This window comes from Nannospalax galili, unplaced genomic scaffold (assembly GCF_000622305.1).
Source record: "Nannospalax galili isolate Female #2095 unplaced genomic scaffold, S.galili_v1.0 scaffold1387, whole genome shotgun sequence".
NCBI classification, from domain to species: domain Eukaryota; kingdom Metazoa; phylum Chordata; class Mammalia; order Rodentia; family Spalacidae; genus Nannospalax; species Nannospalax galili.
The window spans coordinates 366,811-371,931 of NW_008355976.1; positions in this window are offsets into that span (position 1 = coordinate 366,811).

Genomic DNA, 5,121 nt, shown 5'->3' on the forward strand with positions numbered 1-5,121 from the left:
ACTTCCTGCTTGCCCAAGGGAGACTGTCATTTGTGCTCCAAACTTCCAGAAAGCCTCTCAGAGATGCCTGAAACTCAAACCCTGGGAACCTGTCACAAAATGGCATTGGCTGGGGGCCCTGCTTCCAGGTGTGCATGTTTTGTAAGGAGAAAGACAGGCCACAGATACAGTGGCTGTCTGCTTGGGGGCTAGAGTGGTGTAATGAGAAAACAGCTGGATGGCTGTCTTACATTGGTGACCAGAAGTCATTTTAGTGGGAAACTATGGGCTGAGGTCACAGGGGTCCTACCTCCAGGTGATGAATGAAGAGTCTTCTAGATATGCAAAGAGGGAATGACTGGAATGAATTCCAAGAGTGGGAAGGGAATAGAGCTTTTTTTAGGTCTTTTTGAGACACGACCAGGCTGGCCTTGTTGAACTCACTGAGATCCACCTGCCTCTGCCTCCTGAGTGCTGGGATGGAAGGTGTGTGCCACCACGCCCAGCCTGGAGCATTTTTTTTTTTTTAAAGATCTATTTATTTTTGGCCGGGCATGGTGGCGCACACCTTCCATCCCAGCACTCAGGAGGCAGAGACAGGTGGAGCTCAGTGAGTTCAAGGCCAGCCTAGTCTACTGAGTGAGTACCAGGTCATCTGGAACTACAGGGAAACCCTGTCTCAAAAAACAAACAAACAAATCAATAAAGATTTATTTTTGTTGTATGAGTGTTTTGCCTGCATGCATGTATATGTACTGTGTGCATGACTGGTGCCTGTGAATGGTATCAGATCGCCTGGAACTAGAGTTACAGATTGTGATTGGCTGCCACATGGGTGCTGGCAACCATACCTGGGTGTTCTGAAAGAGTAAGTAGCAGGTGCTTTTAATGCTGAGCCAGCTCTCTAGCCAGCCAGGAGTTGATTTATGAAAGTAGAAAGGGGATTGATTTGATACAAAGTCTAAAAAGAGAGACCAAGGTCTCTATACCACTGAAAAAGTTATGCTTTATGACAGATACCACAGAAACACACTAAGGGTCAACAAGGAAAGCCAGATATGGTGGCACAAGCCTGTAAATTCCAGCACTTTGGGAGGCAAAGGTTGGGGGATCACTGTAAGTTCAAGGCCAGTCAGAGCTACACAGCAAGACCCCATCTTGAAAAACAAAAACAGACAATAAAGCCAGTGAGGAGCCAGGCCTGATTGATGTGCCAGTGATCCCAACTACTTGAAAGGCTGAGGCAGGAGGCTCATAAGTTCAAGGGTGACCTAGGCTACAAAGTGAATTTAATGTTCTACTTGAATTCCAGAAAAGGATTGTCAGGTGAAGCATACAAATTATTTTGATAGTTAGAACTTCAGGAGAGCTATCAGTGTGGCCCCACCAAGAACAAAGTGTCAAGTACCAGACTATCTGTTTTTCCACAGACTTGTCAACACAGTACAGCAGGTAACCTTGGTTTTCTATTAACCTGACGTGGGGAAAGGACATCTCAACCTAGTTTCCCTCTCTCCCTCCCTCCCTCCCTCTCTTCCTTCCTTCCTTCCTTCCTCCTTTCTTTCTCCTCTCCTTCTTTTCTTTTTGATAGGGTCTCATATATCCCTTGCACCACCATGCCCAGTATATATGGTGCTGGAGATCCAAGCTGGGACTTCACACATGCTAGGCAAGCACTGTCCCAACTGAGCCACATCCCAGTCCTCAGTGTAGTTTGCCATGAGTCTTATAAGAACATTGTTTCTAAGCTGGTTGTGGTGACACACACCTGTGATTCTAGCACTCAGAAAGTGGAAGCAAGAGGATCAGGAATTCAAGGTCATCCTCTACTACACAGAAGTTCTAGGTCAGGCTGAGCTACACAAGGCCCTGTCTTAATTTAAAACAACCTAAAATTTAAAAACTGCATCTTTATAGCAAGGTGTGGTGACACAAGCCTTTAATATCAGCACTTGGGAGATAGGGGCAGGTGGATCTTTGTGAGCTCTAGGCCAGCCAGGACTACATAGAGAGACCCTGTCTCAAAACAAGCAAACAGGGACTGGACAGCAATTAAGAATATTTGCTGTTCTTGCAGAAGACCCAAGTTTGGTTCCCAGCACCCACATAGCAGTTAACAACCATCTATAACTGTAGTTCCAAGGAACTGACATCCTCTTCTGTCCTCTGCAAGCAGGCAAGAGCCTGCTGCTTTGCAAAAAAATCACTCCCTTTGGGTTTCTGTTTCCTCATTGTCAGCTGGAAGTTGGCAGGGAAATCTCTAAGTAACACTATGTACCTGTTGTATTCACGTGGGGAACATGTGGGGTTGGGGTTTTCCCATTCATGGTGAAGTTAACTTTGATCTTTTCTTGGGATCCTGTTTGCCAGGTTTCTCCACTACTATTTTCTCTTCTGTAATTAGTAAGTGTGTTGTAGGGTGAGAGCTACAGATAGAATATTATCAGCAGGCTTTCACACACAAGTTTTTACTATCTGATGGACATTCTAATAGACATTTTTGTTGTTTCAAAAGTCTCATCATGTAGCCCTTTCTGGCTTGGAACTCATTATGTAGACCAGGCTAGCCTTGAAGTTACAGAGATTCTCCTGCCTCTGCCTCCTAAGTGCTGAGATTACAGGTATGTGCCATTAAAATTTGTTATTATTCATTTATTTATTATTATGCGTCTGTGTGTGTGGATGGATGTGCACACGCCATGGTGCACACATGGAGGCAGAAGAAAACGTGTGGGTGTCAGTTCGCTCTTTCTACCATGTGGATCCTGGGGATCGAATTCAGATGATCTGGCTTGCCTAACATGTTGAGGTGCTGGGTTTGGGCCCCCTACTTGCCAGTGACTTGCAGGCTAGAGCTATCCATTTTGGGCTTTTCAATAGAGATGATAAAGCAATGTATAGATCCAACCCACTCATCCCCAAATTAGTTATAAGATGCAAGATACATATGGATGTGGCAGGAGAGATGGTTCAGCTTTTAAGAGCACTTGCTACATTTGCAGAGGACTTGGGTTTGGTTCTCAGCACCCACATGGCATCTCATAACCATCTGTAACTCCTGTTCTCGCGGATCCAGTGCCCACTTCTGGCTGCCACAGACACCTGCACATAGTCCACATAATCTCAGGCATGCACACATACACATAAAGTAAATAAATGAATTGTATTAAAAAGATGTATATGGGGGCTGGAGAGATGGCTCAGCGATTAAGAGCACTGGCTGCTCTCGCAGAGGACCTGGGTTCAGTTCCCAGCACCCACATGGTGGCTAACAACCATCCATAATTCCAGTCCCAGGAGATCCAATGCCTCTTCTGACCTCCACAGGCATTGTATAACATGGGTTCTCTTTCATGCAGGCCACACACTGATACACATAAAATAATTTTTTTAAAAAAAATGATGTATATGGAGAGCTGGGCATGGTGGTATTCCTGTAATCCCAACACTGGAGAGGCTGAGGTAGGAGGGTTGTAAATTCAAAGCCAGCCTAGGCTATGGAGTAAGCTAGAGGTCAACCTGGATTACATAGCAAGATCTAGCTTTATGGTTTCTGCTTCGTTTGCATTTTTTAAGATTTATTGTTTGTGTGTGTGCATGTGCACTCGAACGTTTATGTGCATTTGTATGTGGACGTCTACGGAGGTCAAAAGAGGGCATTAGATCCCCTGGAGCTGGAGTTACAGGTGGTTGTGAGTCCCTGGGAACCAAATGCCAATCCTCTGCAAGAGCAGCAAGTGCTCTTAATGGCTGGGCCGTCTCAAGCCCTGGCTTTTATTTTTAGACAATGACTTGTTATGTAGCTCTGGTTCGCTTGAAATTCTTTATGTAGACCAGGTTGGCCTTGAACCTGTGGGTGATCCTCCTGCTGCTGCCTTTCAAGTGCTAAGATTATAGGCAAGAGCCAACGTGCCTGAAGACCTTGACTTTAAAAACAAAAGTACCCAGATGTTATAACACATGTCTGTAATCTCAGCACTTGGGAGATAAGAGGCAGAAGGATCAGGAACTCAAGTCTATCATCAGTTACACAATGAGTCTGAGGCTGGCCTGAGCTACCATGTGAAACCCTGTCTTAAAACAAAATAAAACAAAACAAAACGACACATATGCACCTACCTGCTAGAATAGGATGTCAGAAGTACCCCAGGGGATCCTTCCTGATCAAGGTTTTGTTTGTGCTGTGGTAAGATGACTCAGAATCAAGGCCAGAAGGCCCTCTGAGCTCTGCTGTCCCTACAGTCATGTGTCCTTGGAGTATGATGGGACTGGAGATCAGGGGCTGGTCTAGGGGAGGCAGGACAGAGAAGCTATAGCCTGCATCTGGGCCTGATCTTGGACCTGGGAAAATGAGAAGCAATCCTAAGAAGGTAAATTTAAAGCAGTGTCTTAGTTACTTACCTCATTGCTGAGACCAAGTACCTGACTAAAGCAATTTAAGGAAGAAAAGAAAGGTTTATTTGATTCATGGTGTAAAGGTACTGGCTCTCACGGCAGGGAAGGCAAGGGAGCAGGTGTGTGAAGCAGCTGGACACTTTGTACTTGCAGTCAGGAAACGGAGGTGGTCAATTCACTTCCTTCTTTTTATTCAGTCTGGGACCCCAGCTCATGGAATGGTACCGCCCATATTCAGGGTGAATCTTCCGACCTCAGCCCACTCTAGAAAGTCCCTCACAGACATGCTCAGAGGTTTGTCTCTTAGATGTTCTCCATCCTGTCAAGTAGGCATCAGTATTAACCAGCACAACATATAAGACAAGTGGTAGAAGTTTCTCTGTAAATTGCTCTGGGCCAGGACTCAGAAGAGTTCAGTGAGCATGCCTCAACAGCTGACACTATCTGAGATGAACTCTCTCCTGCTTTGAATGAAGTGAGAAGGACAATGTAATAAATAGGTCAGGGTACTGAGGAGAAACTGTAAGGAAATCCATAGGGATGGGACCAAATCTACCCCTCTCTAAACAACCTGGTCTACACCCAGTGCTGTGGCTGATACATAGCATGCTTCCAGCCTTCCCCAGTTCCACCCATGCTCTTTGTTAATGTTCCAATTTTTGGCAATCCTGTAAAAGTACGTGCACTTCATGTACATGCATCTGACTCCACAGAGGTTACTTAATATAAAGAAAAGCACCCCTGGGG